Source organism: Cyprinus carpio, chromosome A21, assembly GCF_018340385.1.
Source record: "Cyprinus carpio isolate SPL01 chromosome A21, ASM1834038v1, whole genome shotgun sequence".
NCBI lineage: Eukaryota > Metazoa > Chordata > Actinopteri > Cypriniformes > Cyprinidae > Cyprinus > Cyprinus carpio.
The window spans coordinates 14,235,048-14,257,268 of NC_056592.1; the positions used below are offsets into that span (position 1 = coordinate 14,235,048).

At 36.5% G+C, this 22,221-nt stretch overlaps 1 protein-coding gene across 18 annotated transcripts in view; it reads right to left on the bottom strand.

Moving 5' to 3' along the window:
- nrxn2a (neurexin 2a) overlaps positions 1-22,221 on the bottom strand; it is a 282,683-nt gene that overhangs the window by 144,740 nt on the left and 115,722 nt on the right. The window lies entirely within an intron of this gene.

The window sequence follows — 22,221 nt, forward strand, 5'->3', positions numbered from 1 at the left end:
GATAGATAGATAAAAATAAATGCATTAAAAAACTAAGTATATAGAGCACTAGATAGATAGATAGAAGGGCTGTAACAGTTCAAGTTACTTTTTGATGGTTTCAGTTCGTATCACGGTTTTAGAGTCACCATTTCAGTACGGTTCGGCATGCGCTATATGTTTAGGGAAAAATAATTATATTGTCAAATAAAAATATAGAAAATAAGAACAAATAATCTAAATACAAGCAACAGAACAAATAAAACACACCAGTGCTTTTCTGGTTTTTAAGGTAGGTCTAACAATTTTTAGGTACAGAGACTGAATAAAGTAAATCAAATTTAATTTAGCATGGCATATTGGACTGTATAAATTAAAGATGAATCCTTATTAAAGTGACAAACGCTATTCAATCTTTGTCTTTTGTTGTTTGATTAACATTAAGAACGTGCTGTCACTTTAAGACAGCGCACGGATCCAGTACACTGATACTGTACGTTCAACCGACTAGGAGACTCACAAACACGGGTTTGACGCTTTGGACTTTTTGGTGAATTTGTCCTTTCAAGCACGACTTGAAAACTAACTCAATATTTGCGCACGTTCTGAGACACGGGTTTGACGCTTTGGATAACGGCGCATGCAGATCTTCTCACGGCGCACAAGTTCTCATTCGTGTCTTCTAGCTCTTGAATGTTTAAACTGGCAAGGCTTGAATGAGTTTAGTTTAAACAGAGATAGAATGTGTATCCATCGACAGAAACATACATTAGCCGAACTGTTTTACGTGTTGTTATTTTTAACAAACCACAGAAGCATTGCCAGATTTAAGTTTAAAATCCGATAAATACCAAGAACAACCAACACCCCAAAATAGAAAAGTTCTATATTTAATATAAAAACACAATTCAATATAAAAGAACAGAAAAATACGTACAAAAATAAATTTAATATCTTCAGTCATTGTTCTTACTTTTCTGTTTTTTTTTTGTGAGCTACTGGGACAGTGAAAAATAAAAATTCATCATATCATGATATATAATATATATATATATATATATATATATATATATATATATATATATATATATATATATATATATATAATTAGCTATGCCTATATTCTGTAGTTCGCTATAGTTAGTTATATAATTAAAAAAAAATGTGTGTAGATGTGTGTGTGTGTGTATGTTCACGCTTATTTTGCTCATTAGCAAGTCAGCATCATTAACATCATGACCTTGTGTGCTGCGTTGAGTTGCTGCCTACTTAAAAAGTTTCAAATCAATCATTTATCAGCTTCCATGACAGGGTGCTCTCTTAGAAGGCATCTCCCCATGTACGCACTAGGCAATTTCCCTAAACTTTGGAACTGAGCTCTTGTCTAAAAGGTCCAATACACACCTGGGTTGCAAATAACTGAAGTGCTATTGGAGAATTAGCAATTCAAATCTGGAAGGCTGAGCTATCCTGCTCTTCACGTAGGTCAGTGTTTAGCACTCTGTTTCCTGCTTGCCTGAGCTTTGACAGGTGATAAGAGAGGAGCGTACAGAGAAAGACAGGCCGATTACAAGGCCGGAGTCACGCCAACAATATCCTGACAATGGCGCACAAAAATAAGCCACTCAGATGGAGAAAAAGAGCGAGGGAAAGAGAAGGAATAAGATAGAAAGGTAGCACAGCAAGAGCTCTGTCCATCTTGAGATGGATGAAAAGAGAAGTGTGACTGTCCCTGCAGCTCTCCAATAAAGCAGCTCACCCTAAAACCGGCTCAGTGTGTGCAGACAAGTGGGGGAGCGGCTGATGAAATCGACCATAAACAAGCCCAAACCAGCAGGCCTCTGCACACCAGCAGTAAGAGACAGCGACAAACATACTGAAAGAGGTATATCTTGCACACACACAAAACACACTCTATATTCTCTGCCACACTGTTATGCAGCAGATCTTTGGACGGCGTGCTGTGGTGCTCAACGATATCATAATAAAAGATACATTTATGAGATTGATTTCTTTGAAGGCACTTTGTTAGTTCGGACACCTGGGAATGGCATTGTGTATGTTTCATTGTTCTCTGATTTTTGCACTTTTTTTACAGCCTCTGATTTAGCTTTATAATAAAGATTTTTTGAGGAGGTTTTACCCTGCATATGACCGTGTGCAGATCATTTTTTTCTGCTTGCTTCATTGTTCCCCTCTGAAATATTTATACGCAGCTGTGATCGTAATGGGAGCACATAATTCTCCATAAGGCCAGTATTTGCTCGGTGAGTGGACTGAGAAATGGACGCTGCCTCGCAGATGCCTCAACCATCACGTATCAAGTCAGAAGATGCAAATCACCATTAGCTGTGTCCAAAAACTGAAACACGCTACCTAAGCAGTATACAGAGGTAGACACGTTTGAACACAATTTTGGTAATACATCCTGATTACATCTAGTCACAGAAAAAAAAGAAAAGAAATTAAATTAAATTTATTTATATATATATATATATATATATATATATATATATATATATATATATAGATAGATATAGATATAGATATAAAGAAGAAGAAGAAGAGATTAACAATAAAGAATAGGAAAAACAAATCTTTTAAAAAACGTATCAATTTTTTAGAAATTAACTATTTTATTTGTGTTACTTTTAAATGGTTTTAAAAAACTGTTTTCAAGAAAAGTTTCAATTTAATGATTTCACAATGTCACAAAATGTCATGGTTTAACTGTCAAGTAAAAAGTAATATTATATTTTTCTTACACCTTGAGCGTATACATTTTTATTATAAATTCAAATAACTTTATCATATAATTTTCACATTTTTTAAAAACAAATATTGTGAATTTTATTTAAATACAAGTGAATTTTAATTAAATACAAGACATTTTGGCAATTTTCCTCAATAAGTTTTCCCCTGTAAAATGACTTTTACAGTCTGATCTAAGCCTGTTTTGCCATAAAAATGTCAACTTTTTATATTTTTTAAATTTATTGACTTTATTTGTTGACAGTCATAAGGTCCTCTCTATGATATAATTTCCAGTTTTATGCATGTTAATCACACCGCATACAAAAGTTTTCAAATATTAATCAGCAGTTCAGCAGTGTTAAAATATATAAAATGTAAATATATATATATACACATACTTATTCCTTTACATAGGCTTTTATCCCCCTTTAAAAGTGAATTTTAATAATAATAATAATAATAATAATAACAATTACATTTTGACTGACATGCTTGATGTTTCCTTAGGAGGTACTGAAATGCTTCAATAATAATAATAACAATTACATTTTGACTGACATGCTTGATGTTTCCTTAGGAGGTACTGAAATGCTTCCTGTGAATCCTTCGAAAAATTTCAGGCACAGCCCAGATGTCTGACTCTGTCTGAATGATGGCATCAGAATTTAAGGCACTCAGAGGCCAGCGCATTAGAGCGTCCTTTCTGCTGTTCACCTCCAGAAAGTCTTGAGTAAATAGCGACGTTCTGACCATCACGGTGAATAAGAGCTGCTTTATCTTTCCTTCTTTCTGTTTGTATAGGCCCACTAATGCCCTTCTCTAATTTCTCGTTTGTAATAATGATCAAAAACCAATAACAGCAGCGGGAATAAACACAGCCAAACAAAGCCGACAATCAATCACGACACACAGGGAGTCACCATTTCTACCTTATTCAGCTTGTATGTGCATTTGTGTGAGACTTTGAGCTCCTTTGTGCTGATGGCGAGTCAGTCCTAGACACCCAATGTTTTGAAAGATGATGTCTGCATTGTTTTCCACTTGGCTCAACACGTGAGAGGGTTATTAATCGAAAACAAGAGTGGAGCTGACTTCTGGGAAAGATGCACTCAGCTTCTACATGAAAAGCCAGCAAAGTAAGATAAATCTAATTCCCACAAACTACTGATTCAAAGCACTTCTGACAAGCTGGCATTGCTGGATACAAGCATAATATTCCATCACCAATGCAATGATGTTTATTCACATCCATTTACTCGTTTGTTCTTTACAACAGTTGATTTATCACTTCTGTTGACCTTCTAAACAATAGATTGCGCGACGCTTCAGCTGTAAAGAGTGGCGAGACGCCGAGTAATACAGAGAAAGACAATATTTGTTGGTAAAGCAGCCAACAGCTGTGAATCTTGCTCTGGAGTCCAGAGCTTTGATCTGGGTTTTGTGACATGAGCTCCACTCATGTAAGGTATTGGAGGATTCATTGTCTGCTGAGGTCACGCAGCCCGGTTGTCATGACAGACCAGCTAATCCGCATTGTGAACTACTGTCAGCAAACACATAAGCCTATGGCAAGACAGAGATTTTCCCTTCTCAAAAGCCTTGTAATATATCTACAGTAGTAAGCTTCTAGAAAACTGATCAGAATCACTAGCGATGGTAAACAGAGCAGCAAATATTGCATTATACTCCCCTCAATGCCTTCCAAACAAATATGCTGTGTGTCATGATATAACTTGCAAATAAACGCAGTTAACGGGAAGCGTCAAAAGCTTCAAGCAGCAATTTATCTGTCAACAAAACTGAGCTTCTCAAACTGAAGTCCGTGGATCTGGGTTCATCTCAGATAGCGGAAAATTTCTGAAGTGTAAACAAAAATGTCACTGAATACCCATGCCAATAATGTGGAGTACAGCATATTCAATGTTACAAAACATATACAATGTTACAAAAAAAAAAAAAAAAAAAAAAAAACTTGTTCTTTTGAACTACATATTCTTCTGACAATCCTTAAAGAATGGTTTTCACAAATATAGCTTTTTCAACATTGATTATTTTTTCTTAAGCACCAAATCAGCATATTATAATGATTTCTGAAGGATCATATGACACTGACGCCGAAAGTAATGGCTGCAGAAAAATCAGCTTCTCCAAAACACAAATAAATTACATTTTAAGATACATTAAAATAGAAAACAGTTATGGTAAATTGTAATGCAATCTTACTTTATAAATGTATTTCTTCCAAATAAATGCAGATTGGGGAGCATAAAAGGCTTTTTGAAGGTAGTGTACATACAGTATACAAAAACACATACATCATTCTCAACGTGTGGGAGGTCACAAATAGCCAAATTGCTTTTTCATGGTAACGACTTCTCTGATTGGTGGATCAACCACATTGCTTAATAATAGGTAGCGTAGATCCTCACTGTGACATAGTCAATGATTTATATAAAAATAAATATGATTTAAGCTGAAATCACACAGACTTATCCTCTATAGAAACATGTATCATCACTCGAAATATAAAGCTTTCAAGGCAGGCCAACCATCAGCTCTGAGGTTAATCGCTAAAAATGTATTTCTCTACAGACATGATTTTTACCACCTGAAAAAAAGAATATGATTTTTATAAAAATAAATGATCTTTATAAAAACAAACACAATTTAGGCTGAAATCACACTGACTTACAGCCTCCACAGAAGTATATATCATCACTTAACAACCTCAAAGCTCATGGTCATCCGGCTTTATACGATATCACTAAAATCTACTTCTCTACAGAGAAAACAAATGGGATTTTTACCCATCTGCTAAAAAGGAAACACAGCCTCTTTCTTCATAATTTGCTTGCTCATTTTTGTGTGCATATAACCAGTATCTAAAACTTTACGCCTGCATTTTGGCCTCAATTGTTTAATAGTTTCAAAGAGCCAAGAAGGAATAAGTTAAGCTTAAATTGGTTAACAGTTTATGGGTCAGAGGTCCTCTGCACATTGTAATCGTGTACATTTAACCTACAGGTCAGAGTTGACAGCTGACCGATCTTTAATCTATGTAGATGTCAACCCTGTTCCCAGAAGCTGATGAGGGCTCATGTTAGCCTCGTCCTCAGATAGTATTGAATACCTATGATTTAATCAGAAGATACATGCAAGTTGCAAAAATGGATTTGGAAATGAAGCAGCCGCACTGATTGTTATTCCTTTGACATGCAACTCATTTATTACTTTTAATTGAATTTCTTTATCTAGAGCCTGTTGATGTTTCTGGAATACAAATCTAATTTGATCAACATAATTGAGGCACCGATACATTTTCAAAGAAAGAGCTGTAATCATTTGAGTGAGTCAAACATGTAAAATAATCCCACCATAATTAAAACTCAGATACTCTACTAAATTTCAGGTGTATTTGTTGCAGCAGTAGTTATTTTCTGTGGCCCTCTCGCCTGTCAATATCTGCTACATTATTCGGGATGGAGCTGCAAACTCGCTCAACCGCCTGGAGGGACTATCAACTAGTATTTCTCTCCCTGACCAATGGACCCATAGGCAGTAAATAGCCACTGATGGCCTGTCTTCCTTTTAGGCAAGGATCGAGAGCCCTGAGCACTGGATCAGGTGTGAGCGGTGCCCACAGATCCAGCGTGATGTGGTTGAGGCATATGAATATTTCAAGCTCTGCTCTTGTGGAACAAATGATCTCTTAACACAAACACAAGCTCAGTGTGAGAGGCGCAGGCACAACAGGCACGGCAGATGTGTGGGTGTCAGTATGATCACCTCTGTTGGAGTGTGCATTCATTGTTCATGCATACGTGGCATACAGTGCAAGAATTTATTTTGTGCGATAATGACGCGTGAACACGTGCGCGCTCACCTGACAATCGCTGCAATGTATCACATACGTGTAAGTTATTGGCATATTAAGGCTCGCCATTTTGGCAGACGAGTCCTGCCGTCTCTTGAGAGGAGAGAGAGAGAGATTGGGGGTTTGGGAACGGGAGGCGGTGAAGAAAAGTAGACAAAAGGGTTGGGCAAAATTCAGAACTGGCTTCCTTTAGTTCATGGGTTTGACTGGGAATCAAATTGGCCCCATGCCACAGGATGCCGAACTGGAATGACATGAAGAAGAATTTACTGAGATGTAATTAAAATTGATTCACTACTATTACACTAAATTAATTCCATTACTATCAAAACAAATAAATGCATCATTAATTTTGACTAATTATTTCGAAGACCTCGGCAGCAAAATAGGACATTCTGGGAAATGAAAAATTCTCACAATAGTCCATAAACTGCAAGTTATTTTAGTCAATAAAATTAATATATTCAAGTAATTTTAACATAACGTGATAACATGACACAAAGATGACACAAGAAGTTTGTATAGCAAACCTTTGCTATAATATTGACTTTTATATACATAGATACAAACACATTTTATATTTTCAAAATATATACTGTATGTTATTTATATATGTGTGTGTGTGTGTGTGTGTGTGCGTGTCTGTGTGTGTTTCCAAACATCAATTATTAATATTTTTATGAGTTCATGATAAAATGTTTATGTTTTCATGAATTTAAAAAGGCATTCTTAATTCAGCTCTGAGTGGCGCAGAAGTCAACAGGAGAGAGAGACAAATGCGTTGCTTCCAGCTCTTATTCGGCTAGTGGAACTGGGTGTAAAATGAGTCATTACACAGTGCAGGGGTGCAGGGCGGAACACAAAGGGCTGTGAAAAGGCTGCTTAGCATGCAACCCGTGTGCCGCCCAAGTCCCACCACACTCCCAAACCTGGACAGGCTGTCACTGCCTGAAGGAGACCTGGAGGAATGATTGCTGTCCACGCTATTCACAGCAGAGAAGGTGGGATTGCCCAGGCTCCCCTCTTCTGGAGCACATGGCGTCTGTTCTGTTGCACCTTGCTGAGGGAAACCATGAAAGACTGCTGCTGCTGTTGTTTTCCCCGCAAGCCATGAAATATAGGCAATCAGAGACTGTGTTTACCGTGCACCTCTGTTCTTGAGCTAGCAAAGACAAATGGCTATCAAACGTCCTGTTGTTTGTGTGCAAAAGAGGTATTGTTTCGGACTTGAAAACAACGCCTGTGTTTGGCTCTTATCCTCGCTGCCAGGCGCAGGAACGGTCGCGGGAACTCACACACGCACGCAAATAGCCCTTCATCATAACCGCTGGTCCCTTTCCAAAATAGACTAAGGGCAATCAGTCACATAGCAGCCAGAAAAGTGTCAGAGTTAGAACCGGACCCGGACAGCAGCGAGACAGAGATAGCCAGCGTTCAACAAGTGAAGCTGGCACCACCACAGAGCCTCAGAGAGATAGATGAATGCTTGAGTGAGGGCATTTAAATTTAAATTTAATGCTGCCCAGGGCCAGAGGCAGGGGTTGGGGGTGGGGGTGGGGGGATTTGCACAGAGAGAGGATGCAGGTGCTATGGGCTGGTGCTGAATCGCAATGCATCGTTTAGGAGAGAAATGCAGCACTTCTACAGCACCGTTTGTTTTGGTAGAGTTTGGCCTGAGGTTTTTTAGCAGGATTCTCAGCTGGTTGTATACGTGTGTGTTCAGTGACGTGATTAGAGATGGTTTGAGGTGATAATTTGTTTCATGGATGATGCTGTTCAGTATAATTGTCTGTCAGTGGAGCATGTGTGTTTCTGTTGCTCGCCATGTAAGGGCAGATGCAGTGTTAGCCTTGCCAATAGGAATACTATCAGAATGTTCACTGACCAAGGTTTTTTTTTTTTTTTCAAAGATAAGACGAAAAGAACTCAAATTAATTATGTCAGCCTGGTATTGTGGACTCACTCTCATTTCATACAAACACAGCTAATGGCATTTTGCAATGATTGTTGTATACTGTAATGGATTACAAACTAGCATACTGGTAAGATTTTAAAACCGATTTGCCTTAAATCAATATCTGTGATAACAACCGGCTGGATGTACATTGTCCTTAATTTACATTTACATTTACATTTAGTCATTTAGCAGACGCTTTTATCCAAAGCGACTTACAAATGAGAACAATAGAAGCAATCAAAAACAACAAAAGAGCAATGATATATAAGATATAATTTAATACATACTGTTGATCAAAATATGACCAGAAATGCACTAATAATGTTGAAAAAATGTCAAATGAATTGATATAAATCATAGTATGTTGCTATGTTAACATAAAATCGCAACGCTTCTTAAGGTGGCGAATTTTGAATTTATTACAGGTGTGGAATTCATTCCTTTATTATAAATACAATATAATAAATCAATTAATTCTATAAATGGTGTATTAGGTTAAATAAGGATTTGTAATATTTGGATGATTGTTGAGTCAACAATAAATAAATAAACATTATATTACATATATATATATATATATATATATATATAGGGATATATATATATATATATATATATATAAATATATTGAAAACAGTTGTGCTGATTAATGTTTTTGTGGAAACCTTTTTTTAGGATTCGTTAATAGAAAGTAAAAAACATTTGACATTTAAATCCTAAATCTTTTGAAATATTGTAAATGTTTTTACTGTCACTTTTGATCAATCTAATGCATCCTTGCTGAATTACAGGTGTACTTTGCTGGCAATATGAAAACTTGTAAATCAATGAAACTTTGCTGCACATGCAGTAGGAAAGCAAAAACATCTGTGAAACCTGACTAGAGAAAAAAAAGCTGTTGTCTTCCTTTTTTGGCAAATAGGTCGGAAAACTTCAAAACCCATAATGCACCTGGCATGTTGCCATCCAAGGCCACTTCCCATTTGCTCATACTGGATATGCTTGACCAGAGTCAAAAATGGCCTTGTTTCTTGAGTAGTTAATACTTTTTAACAAACTTTTAGTCACGATAGTATCGTTTTTCCTTGGTCCAAGAATTCAAAGACTAAATGTTTAATTGAAGTGAGGGGTTTTTTTTGGGGGGGGGGGGGGGGGGGGGGGGGGTGGGGGGGGGGGCGTGGGGGGGGGGGGGGGGGGGGGGGGGGTTCCAGGGCTACCGTTGTCTCTTAGCGCACTACGAAGACTCTAAAAGTATGTCTTAACTAAAGGTTCTAGGCATGTTCCCCTAACTATACTTTAGAAGGTTGCTTAAGATATCCTCCTTGTTACCTCCAACGTTACCAGGTTCTGTCCATGGCGGTGGTACTGAATGGGTCAATATCGATGCCTCGAGAATCGATTTTTCATTCTATGCACGGGCTGCTTCAGTGAGTTATGTGAGAAAGCAGTGTTCTTTATAAGAGAAGTGTTGATTTTAAATAAAGACACAGAACTCTTTCCTGTTAGAATGAAATGAACTTGCGTGAAACTTTTACTTTTCCTTTGCAACATACATCAGGGAATAAAACCAATAAAGAAAAATAAATGCCCAGAGAACCTCCCAGTGCTCACCACATAAAATACAAGGAAAAAAAACCTACACGAGACAATGCTTAATAATTTAATAGCTTTTAAAAGTAGAGAGAGAGAGAGAGAGAGAGAGAGAGAGAGAGAGAGAGAGAGAGAGAGAACACCATGGGCCTACACAAGTTCAACAGAAAACCATTCAGGTAAGAGTGCTCACAACCGGGGTTGATTGCCCATCAGCCGCATCACATATTGGTGTAAATCATTAATTCATTTTACTGGATGAGCTTCTCAATAAAAGCACAACAAGAGAAACATAATCAACAGCTAACTATGGTGGAGGAAAAAAAAGAGAAAGAGGAGAGCCTCCAGCAGTTGAATTTCGGTGCTGAGGGGGTAGCTCCATTGAGTTTGTCTCTCTTTTTTAATGTATATATATATTTTTTATCTTTATTATTATTACTATTATTTTTAAATTGCAGCTTAATTGAACACTGGGTGTATTACCTCAGAATTACTTTTGTATAGACTGAGATGAGATACCAGTGATAAGGTATAGCTAAGACTTGTCCAGACCATCCTTACAAAAGTATGACTTACTGAAGGTATACTTAACTAAGAAAGTTTCGGCATAACTTAAAAATGACGTAGCGTTAAGAAGGTTTCGGGAAATGCAGCCCAGAGCATTGCAGGCAGTGGCTAATGGCTGCAAAGAATCACAACTACAAAATTTATAAATGTTTATACATATATATATATATATATATATATATATATATATATATTTATATTTCACTACTTTTAAATTTATAAATGTTTATACATGTTCCAAAATGTTTGAAAATGTAAATTTTAGTCAATATGACATACACTGACATCAACTGAAATGAAATTTTTATAGACTGATTATATGCCATGTCAGTCAGACTAAAATGAATGAATATGACATGACAAACACTACATTTAAACATCCTCAAACAAGGATAGGAAAAGAAAGAAGAAGAGAGAGGAGCTAAAACAAGGGGGAGCTCTCTTCTCCTATGAAACAGATGGATCGAAATTAATTTAATGTACGCAACTGGACTCATTTGAGCGTGCAATCTGTAATGTGGAAAAAGGGTGACGCCCATATTAGCCTAAGATAGCCCTTTGTTCATAAATGATCTATATTCATATTCATAGAACAACAGAGATAAATGAACTCAAAGCAGACATAAAATGAAGGGAAATAAAGCGCACCTACATTACAACGAGTCACATCTTATTTGGAAAAAACAAACATCAATTAAATTCTTCCTGTAGCTCTCTGAGCAAATGGAACATAACCGAGATGTGTCTGGATGAAACTGCCGATGGCATATCAGAGCTGATGCAACTTTTTACTGCCTGTTCATGCTGTGTTTGGACATTGTTTACAACCTATTCGAGTATGCTGATGACATATGCCTCCTTCTGAACCCTGCAATACAGGGATGAATACAACCAATTATGCTACATCAAATAAATGATAGCAATAATATACTGAACAAAAACATAATATAAACATTGTTAGTGCTGCAGTCAAAATAATGATATTGCCCTTTGGTTTTCCTCTGTCTGCATAAAGACACAAAAATTAACTCACAGCTAAATTATTATAATTTTTTATGGCTCATCACGACATGCCCAATTTTCACAATTTTACACTGTTCCTTCACAATGCAAACATGGAATAACAGCAGCTCCTGAAGGCAGCTCAGAGATCAGCCACGTTACAACATCCTGACAGTCAAAGGGATGCAATGTTGCTAAGGTAAAACACAATTTATTAATAGCTTTCACAAAGCTGGGAGACATGAGAGGTTAAATTGCTTCCAAAAGCAAATGTAATTTTTGGCACTGAATTCTAATTGTGTTGTTTACAAGAACGTACAAATATGCAAGCATCTTTTAAGATATCTCAGAAATTCCATGAGAAATCAAATATCAGATTGAAGTTATGAAGTAAATAGATAACCCTTTCAGGAACAGTTTAGGCAAAATGAAAATTCTTTGATTATTTACAACATCAGACTCCAATGAATTTCACTGCAAACAATAAACACCATTTATATATATATATAACAGACTCAGACAATAAACAACCACCATCCATATGGAATTTTATATATATAACAATAAACACAGTTTTTTATATATGTAAATATATTTACTGCTCTTTTGTGTTTCACAGAATAAATAAAGCCAAACAGCATTTATATGAAATAGAACTATTTTATGATTTTGTAAATATATTTACTGCTTTTGATTAATTTATGCATTATTTATAAAACATAAATTCAAATAAACATATAATATATAAATATAAAAAAATAAATAAATACACACACACATATATATATATATACACACACACTTGAAAACATGCACATATTTACACATCCATGTTTACACTGTTTATACTTACTTAATAAATGTTTACACATTATCCAAAATGCAAAATATAAAAAAATGTACTAGTCAAACAGGATTCAAATGACAAAAGGGTGAGCAGAATAGAAGGTAAGACGACAGAATATTCATTTTTGAATGATCTTTCCCTTTAAGAATGAATGTCTTGTTTTGTTCATGAGAAAAACTGTAATCTATCTGATGGCACAAACAAGTTTATTGGCAGGAGAAGTTTATTGGCGACGTTTTCAATAGCATATAAGGCCACACGGGAAGTATATTTATCTCAATATTTAGTGAACACTTTACCCTTTACATGAGGGCTGCGGAGGGACCAGAAAAAGGGGGGTGGGGCATGAAGCCTTCAATAGCTATTAATGATAGTGACATTTAATAGAAAGGGAACGAATGGTGTGTTTATGCACGCCTCTCCTTCGGAGGGGGGAGATAAGAAATGAACGAAAGCAAAAAAAAAGGGGAAAAAAAGAGTTTTATAGCTCTTTGGAGTGTCTGCACACAATCTGCAGTTGTTTCACACCAATAAAGCACCTGCTTTACAGCAAATGAATTTCTTTAGGTGAGAAGCGCATGTGAGTTGTCTCTTTTTTCTCTCCCATAGCCTGTGGGAAAATTCATGCATGGGGGAAGAGAGAGAACTGAAATAGGGGGTTTGAATTTGCCTGTGTGTTTCTGGGTAATAGAGAGGCACCGTTTGAAATAAGAGGCAAAAGTTGGACAATTTTGATTAAAAAAACACTTGAGCTAAAAATGAAAGCCATGTCATTGTTTACTCACCCTCATGTCATTCCAGGAACATTTGTTGGTATTTCACTGTAACATATTTTTCTAAAAAATGGGCAAGGGTGAGCATTCCACAAAATCAGAATGAACATCTTGCTCTTGGGCTGCAAATGTGCTCACAATAAAAGCCCTTCGGCAAACATCAGATGCTACGCATCCACTGCTGCTGTGCTGACGTGCTGTTTTGGAGGCTTTATCACATTTCCAAAGGTTTGACTTGGTGCCATCAGCAGCACTGTAGTCAATGTGACTCGCAAAGGGAGTGGGCCGTTAGGTGTATGCGAGAGCGGGCACACTTGTGCCTCATTATCATGTTTTTGTAGGAGGAAATGATGCGTAGCCAGCAGAGCAGCACATTCTAGAACTGCCGCTCACCAGATGACATTGGAGGCTGACTGGCGAATATCAAGGGTAAAGGTGACTTCAAAAAAAAACTGCAGTTAAAAAGCCAGAAATATTGTAAATACACGGTCGGTACATTTATTCAGCAAAGATGCACTAAATTGTTAAAAAGTGACAGCTAAGACATATAATGTTACAAAAGATTTTTATTTCAAATAAATGTTGTTCTTTTGATCTTTCTATTCCTGGAGACCTGTTTACACAGTTTTCAACATTTATGTTTTTTGCATCACAGGAATAAATTACATTTTACAATAGATTCAAATAGAAAACTGTTCATTTAAAATCGTAATAATATTTCACAATCATACTTTTTTTTCTTAACTGAATTTTGTATTGTGTACTGAATTTATTATATTAAATAAATACTGCCTTTTTGAGCACAAGTTATATATATATATTAAATCTTACCGACCCAAGACTTTTGAACCGTAGTGTATATTAGTATATGCTTGCTTTCCTTCATTAGCAAGAAACAGTTGCAGACTGAAAAAAAAAAGAACTGTTTGCATTGTCTGCAAATTGGTCACTTGATTCTGAATTAAATCAAAGTGCAGGGTGGTTTAATAACTTGACACATTTTTGGCATCAATATTAAGGATGAGATCTCCACAACAGTTAAGAGAAACTCTGCGCTTTTACTCTTAACAAAAAAGCTCCAGTTCTGCAGTATTTTTAGGGTTTCTGGTGTGAATCACTCTCTCAAGGTCATGCCACAGCATCTTAATTGGGTTGAGGTCAACAAGCAGTTACAACAAACCCTTAAAGAGCAGGTCATGTGGTATTTTACAGTGTCCTAATATTGTGTTGGAGTCCCCTAAAACAGGTTTAAATGCATCTAAACATTTTAATTCTCTTAGAATATACATTTAATATTAGAATCCTTTTTCAATGATTTCGAAACGATTTGTTACAAAAACTTAAAATCCAAAGCAATCACTCCAAGGATGATACTGATGCAGTCACTCAACCGGAAACTCCATCGCAAGCACGACTTGATCAGGACGTTTCTCAGTGGTAAGTTTAAACTTTGTATATGGCACTTCAGGTGATGGGACTTATTGCATTCATTATTATTTGTATTATTTACTTATTTGAGGTGCATGTGTGAGAACTGTGTTAAAATGCCCAGTGAAACTGAAAACACAGCGTCTTCTCGGCATGATGTAAACACACTAACTAGCGGAAGTGTTTGTGGGCAGGCGGGGTTTATGCAAACGTGTTACCTTGTGACATAAACAGGTAACAGGCAGAAGATTCAAAAATATGATGACTCATTCAGGAGGTTCAGAGTTGACTCTTTCTTTTGAGAGACAAAATCTTTATTTATCATGCACTCTTTTGATTAACAACTTCACAGACTGTTTACACTGAAGGATAGCTACGTTTCAAACTGCAAAAAATATATTTTCAAAAACCCATATGGCCTGCTCTTTAAGCTGAAAAAAAAAAACTTATACTAGCAGCCACAAATTCACATATTTTTTCTCCATCCTGCACTGTGAATGTTTACAATGCACAGCATGTTTAAAAAATACATAAAAATGCCTAATTGCTTGAATGTTATTTAAGCAGACAGTGTCTATTGTCATAAATTAGTTGAAGGTCAGATCAAAATTAATAAACAATTTGTGCAGAAATCCTGGTAAATTTACATACGATTTAATGTAATTGCATGACTGTTCACAGGGGAAAAAAGAAACAGAGGTTAATATATTACCATTTTTCAGAGGCAGTATATTGTCAAGGTAACTAAATGTTTAAGTAAACATGTTAATTTTTATAGAATTGTGCTAAATTAACACATAAAATGAACTATGAATATAACACTGAAAAAAGATTAGTTGTTTATTTGCAATAAATATTTGACCAAAAAAAAGATACTTTATGAAAAAAATGACAGTCCTTGTTGTGACCTAGAAGCACAACTGATGAAAGCATGTTCTAGTTTAATTCTTAGTTCGATAACTACAACCACAGCAAAAAGAATAATATTTGCATTGACCTACAAATTTTTTTTTTAATATTTCTCTTCTCTTGATTGAGCCAGCTCAATAAATACTACTACTACTAATAATAATAAAAACAGCTGGTGAATTGTTAATGATAAAGTAAACAATCTAAGCCAAGGGACAGAATATAAAAAATGAGACGTACTACATTAGCATGCATATCAGAATAAAGAGAGCAAGGGAGTGGGGAAAAAAGCAAATGAATTCACTCCATTGGAAAAAGACTGCTACCGTTAACAAGTTTCAATCATGAAAGTGAATTAAAAGTCCTTACTGTGAATTCATGAGAAACTATGCATGTAATTGTACGAATGAACCACATAAGGTGCTCTAACACCTCCAAACTAAGCAGCAGGGGAGGACCAATCTATTAAAAAAGCTCATACAGTGTGTTTTGCCTGTGGAAGCTGATTTATCTGGTGTGCCAGCACTGAATAAACATGCCTATGGGCTGAATAAGAGAGCTGCTGAAAGAAGAGACAGAGAGAAAGAGTAAAAACAGGCAAAAAGGGCAGAAAGCCATGTGGGGGAAAAAAATATTTTGTGAACCCCCCTCCAATGCAAACTTATGGTTTATATGACCGATGCCGGCTCATCACCTCTTCACAGTGGCGACTTGCACAGCGATGGAATATTCAGTGTGTGAAAACTAAAGACACCTAGGATTGATTCTGCACTTTTCTGTCGGCTTTATGTGGCTTTTCCAGCATTGAACAGTTGTAAAGGTTTATAATACCTGGAGAACGATATCCATTAACATTCCCACTCAGCTCAACCGCAGTTGCTCAACTGATGGAGAAATACGAACAGTCCATGTAATGCTTTTATTGAGATAGTTCTCCCAAAATGTAAAATTCTGTCATCATTTACTCACTCTCAAGTTGTTTCAAACCGATATGAGTTTCTTTCTTCTGTTGAGCACAAAAGATATTTTGAAGAATATTGATAACCAAACAGTTGATGGTAGCCATTGACTTCCATTTTATTTTTTATGATACTATGGAAGTCAACGGCTACCGTCAACTGCTTGGTTACCACCATTCTTCAAAATATCTTCTTATGCAAATAAAATCATAAAGGTGGAAGGTGAGTAATTTATGACAGAATTTTCATTTTTGGGTAAACTAACTAATAAACTATAAATTTTGAATGGTCATTGATAAAAGTGATGCTTTTTGGATCCAGATGGTGTAAGCAGATGTTTATTTTCTATGCAGTTGGACGATTTTCACCTGGTGGATGATGAAACTTTCCCATAAACTTACACTGAACGAGAGACCTAACCATTTAAAGTGTTTTCCTCACCACCATTTTCATTTCTCTCTCAGGCTGCTGACACCAAAAACAGCACATGAAAGTCTCCGTACAAAGCATATGAATATTTAATGCGGTAAACACTGTTGCTCTAGAGCTGATTTTTATAACCCAGGGTTAGAAGTGGTGAAAACCCTTTTTTAAAATTACAAGTGTGAAAAATTGCATCAAAGTTTAAAAGCGGAGTTGGCCCAGGGTTGAAAAAGACATAACCCAGGGTTAAATGCAATGTGAAAAGCCCCATAGAGAATTGGGAACTGGCTCAGCTGACTTGGGCCAATAAGAAACCAGCTAGACCCGCATAGCAATGATAATAATAATAATAATAATTCATTACATTTATATAGCGCTTTTCTAGGCACTCAAAGCGCTTTACATTGTGAGGGGGGATCTCCTCATCCACCATCAGTGTGCAGCATCCATCTGGATGATGCGACGGCAGCCATAGTGCGCCAGAACGCCCACCACACACTAGCTTATTGGTGGAGAGGAGACAGAGTGATGAAGCCAATCAGCAGATATGGGGATCGTTAGAAAGCCATGATGGTCAGAGGCCAATGGGCGAATTTGGCCAGGATGCCGAGGTCATACCTCTACTCTTTTCCCATCTCGGGACTTTTAATGACCACAGAGAGTCAGGACCTCGGTTTAATGTCTCATCCGAAGGATGGTGCTTGATGACAGTATAGTGTCCCCATAATTATACTGGGGCGCTAGGACCCACACAGACCACAGGGTGAGCACCCCCTGCTGTCCTCACTAGCACCTCTTCCAGCAGAAACCTAGCTTTCCCAGGAGGTCTCCCAACCAGGTACTGACCAGGCTTAACCCTGCTTAGCTTCAGTAGGCGACCAGTCTTGGGCTACAGGGTGATAAGGCTACCGGCCGTATGTACTAGAATGTATGTACTATGTACAATGTACTAGAATACACTCCAAAATCCTTAGCAACTGTATATCATTGCATTTTGAACAGGAAATCACCATATTTTAACATGTAACGGTCTAAAGTCCCAAATGCTGGGTTGTGCCTCCAGAACATTTCAGTCTGTGTGATTTAATGAGGGAGAAATCATCTCCCTACATCAAACTACTCACACTCATGACAGGTCGCCCAAAGGTCATTAAAGGCCACGGCAAATGCAGACGCCAAATCTGATAATTGGTGAGGCGGGAGTGCTTGTGTCAAATATACCCACTCAATACAATTTATACACACACACACACACACAAAAAAAATCATTCTAATATGCTGATTTGCTGCTCAAGAAACATTTATTACAATTATTAATGTTGAAAACAGCTGTGTAGAAATTCCTGTTATTGTCAATCCATTAGACCAATAATGCAGAACTATCAAAATTAAAAATATAAATATGTATTTATAAAAAAAAACAAAAAAACAATAATAAACATTACAGACACTGATTCACCATGTTATATTTGCATTAGAAACATGATTAATTTTTCAGCCTACTAAAGTGCTCCATAACTACCTCTGAACTCTCTGCCGCATAACTAATATTGTACACAAGCCAAACCTACTTTAGAAAATCAGGCGTTCTGAAAGGCAGCTCACTAAGGGGCATTTGGATGTTTTCAGACACTCTGTGTAATTACTCGCCTCCTGGCACAAGCTGCGAAGAAATAAATAAATGAAAGCAGTCGGACTTTACTGCTCTGTATATAAATATCATTTATTTGGTTGCCACTCAGTCTGCTTCTTGCCTTTGAAAACTGGATAATGATTGCTCTTGTTTGCTAGCTCTTATTTTTTTTTGTCACAAGTGTGTGTGGTATAGAAAAAAGTGGCTGTCTTTAATGTGTGGCATGTCAGACTGATCTTCAGACATCTTAAAACTAAAAAAAAAAAAAAAAAAAAAAAAATCCCAAACAAATCACACACTCTTCTCATATCACCTCAAAAAAATAAAAAAACACAAAATATCACCTGAAGCTACAGTACCCTGCAATTGTTTTCAGAAATAACTTCATAGCACTATTACACACACAGGAGCGCAAGACTTTTCTAGATTTCTAATATTTACAGAGTAAAATGATAATGCAAGTAAAAAAAAAAAAAAAAAAAAAAAAGTACAAATAAACAGATTTTTGATGCCATTTATTTGCATGCTCTGTCTCCAACACTTTCATTAAATGAATTATGCAAATAAGGTAGTTGCGATCTGGTGAACTTTACTGGACCTGAACAGCATCACTCCACTACTGTGATCCAGACTCTTGAATCTTTAAAATGCCAAAAATGCACTTGTCTACACAGCTTGGGTGAATATATGGTGAGTTGTAACACCTTTCTCCATCATCCGATGAGCTACTGCGGCCAAGATCAATAGAAATCACACACAATATGTCTAGTAAAAGAATTTTACAGGCAGTAAAATAGATGGTCTTTGCACAGGCAGTAATAGCACAACAACAACTGCACCAGAGTGATCCTAAGCCACACAGAAAGGATGCATGAAAGGAATAATTACATAATTTCAGTGCATTTAACACCTGGTTATGATTGTTGGTGGTTAATGACTAAAGACTCCACCAAGGGGACCGAGCGGTTCTAATTGCGAAATCACAACATTTGGTGCCGATCCGGGCCTGTTGTCTTTGTGGTGGTATGAAATCAGAACTAGATTTGGTGACAGCGTGATGGGAATGAACATTATGAAGTATGATCACATCACCCTCCTATCATCCTTTATTATTGTCTGGGTAACACTGAAATCAAAGCATCATATGAGTAGTACTGATATATTATATGTATTATAATGAGCTAATACATTATTAAAATAAAATATTATAATTTATATGAGTAATCTAAATTTTAGAATAATATTTTTTATATTAATTTATACAGTATCAATAACAATATATTGTTATAAATTATATAATATACAATACCATTCAAGATTTTAGGGTCAGTACGAGTTTGATAATTAAAATGCTCTGGCCTTTGTTTTAAATGATTTTTTTGTTTGTTTTTTTGTTCTGATGTTTTGCCTCTTGTTGTCACCTGTTGGTGTTGTACAAGCAGGATGTGGTGGTTAGTCAGTGTGGAATTAGTCCCACCCCTCCTCCACTGTGATTGGTAGGTTGACTAAAAAGTGACAGTGATGAGTGATGTGTGTGTATATATATATATATAATATCTGTATATATATATAAATTCCTTTTTAAAAGGTTTAGCATAGAGATGACAACTTTGTATATACATACAACATATGTATAGACATACAGTATGTGCACATATTTGCACAATACGCATGTGCGTGATGTCACTGTTTTCACAAATTTTGTAGTTTACATAACTTGTAATAATCGTCATAAAAAACTTGCACTGTAAATGCAACCTGTTTTCAAGTTTGCATTTACAATCCCCCAAAATGCTGTTCTCATGTAAATGAACAGCCAAAATTTTTTCTGAAAGAAGAAAAAAGTTTTCTGTTAAGTTGAAAACGGCATTGTGTAAACACCCTAAGTTTGAGTATGTATGCAAACATCCTACAGGGATAAACTGAACATGCAGGTTCGATTCCATACTTCCTTCAGTGTGTGCTTCTCAATCAGTGCCAGCGAACTAAAAGCAGGAGAATGAGTCGCGATGAGCTGCTAGAAACCCGCCTTAAATTCGTCCTAATTCTGTCAGCATCAACTCTCCCGTGTCACTGGCTGAGTGACATCCTCCAAAGCGGCAGCTAGAACAGGGTGACGTCTCAGTCTGTGGTCGTCTAAAGGATGTTGAAGCTTGCGAGATGGAGGCCGCTGATTACGATTCCTCCTCGGCTTCCTTCGTGTTGTCATTTCACCGCAGAGCACCATCCTTCTCCCCTCCAATTACTCCATCCCTTCCTGCTTCTGGACAGGGGGCGACCTTTCAATCTCCTCTAAATATCTTATTATATGGTGTCTCTGTTTTTTTTTAGGCCTGGCAGGACCTGCTATACAATTACAAGACATTCACGCTTTGATTGCTCTCTAATGAAGCGATCAGGAGTCGGACCGACAGCCAGCACCTTAGGGCCTGCCACCATGTCACACTGAGGGAGTGGCTGCCAGGACTGCAGGCAAGTGGCTGTTAAAGTCTGGACACTAGTGGAAGAATGGGCCGCACCCAGAGAAGGAGATAATGTAGAATAAGAAAAGCAATGGTCAAAGACTTGACTTACAGTCCAGTACAACTGACCTTAAAAAAGAAAGAAAGAAAAAAAAACACTGACTGTGAAGATACATGAACATTTTTTATTTATTTACTTTAATATTTAGTCATTTAGTATATATATATATTTGCTGTCATTAAGCAATAAATGTTGTTAATTTATCCTAAATGAATAATTCATTGACAGTCTGCTTTGATCAGATTTTTACTTTCTTGTAGTAATTCGGCATTATGCCACAAACATAATGCCGAATTTTGATATATCTCAAAATGCACTGAAACTACAGAGAAAAGCCCTTTAAGCAATGATGTTTAAATATGTTGTTTAAATAAACAATGATTTCAATGCAGAATACAGATGTTGATTTAGAGAACAAGGTGGATGATGACTGATTTACTTTTTTATTATTATTTTTATTTTGACTTTTTTACTTGTATGTGTGTTTGTGTGTCATTCACTGCTTCTTGGAAAACAATCTGATTTCATTCCACTCACTCAATACCTAGTTTCCAGATGTCACTGCAGAACTCAAGGCACCTTAGATCAGCTTTCAGGTTAAAAACATCATCCTTCCACATCAGCTCCAGTCTTGCAGCTCAACACACTCTACAGGTGCAAGCAGCTCAAAATACTTACACGACAAAAGTACTTGCACAGCATGAACTCATAAAGCACAGGTCAAAAAGACATCCATTATTCATGAAACAATATTAAATATTAAACAAGAGAAATAGCTCATGTCAATCATCTGCTTGAAACACTGCAGACATACTCATTGGATTTTACTTCCCTGGTCAGGTCTCACTTTTGGTGACCCATACTGTAGATGTCAATTCAACATACTGATCCATACAACAGCTCCAACAAATAAAAAAAAAAACTAAATAAAACAAACCAACCATAAAGCAAAAATCAGGGATGTATGTATCAATCAATTGACCCTGGTAACCTATTGGCTTTC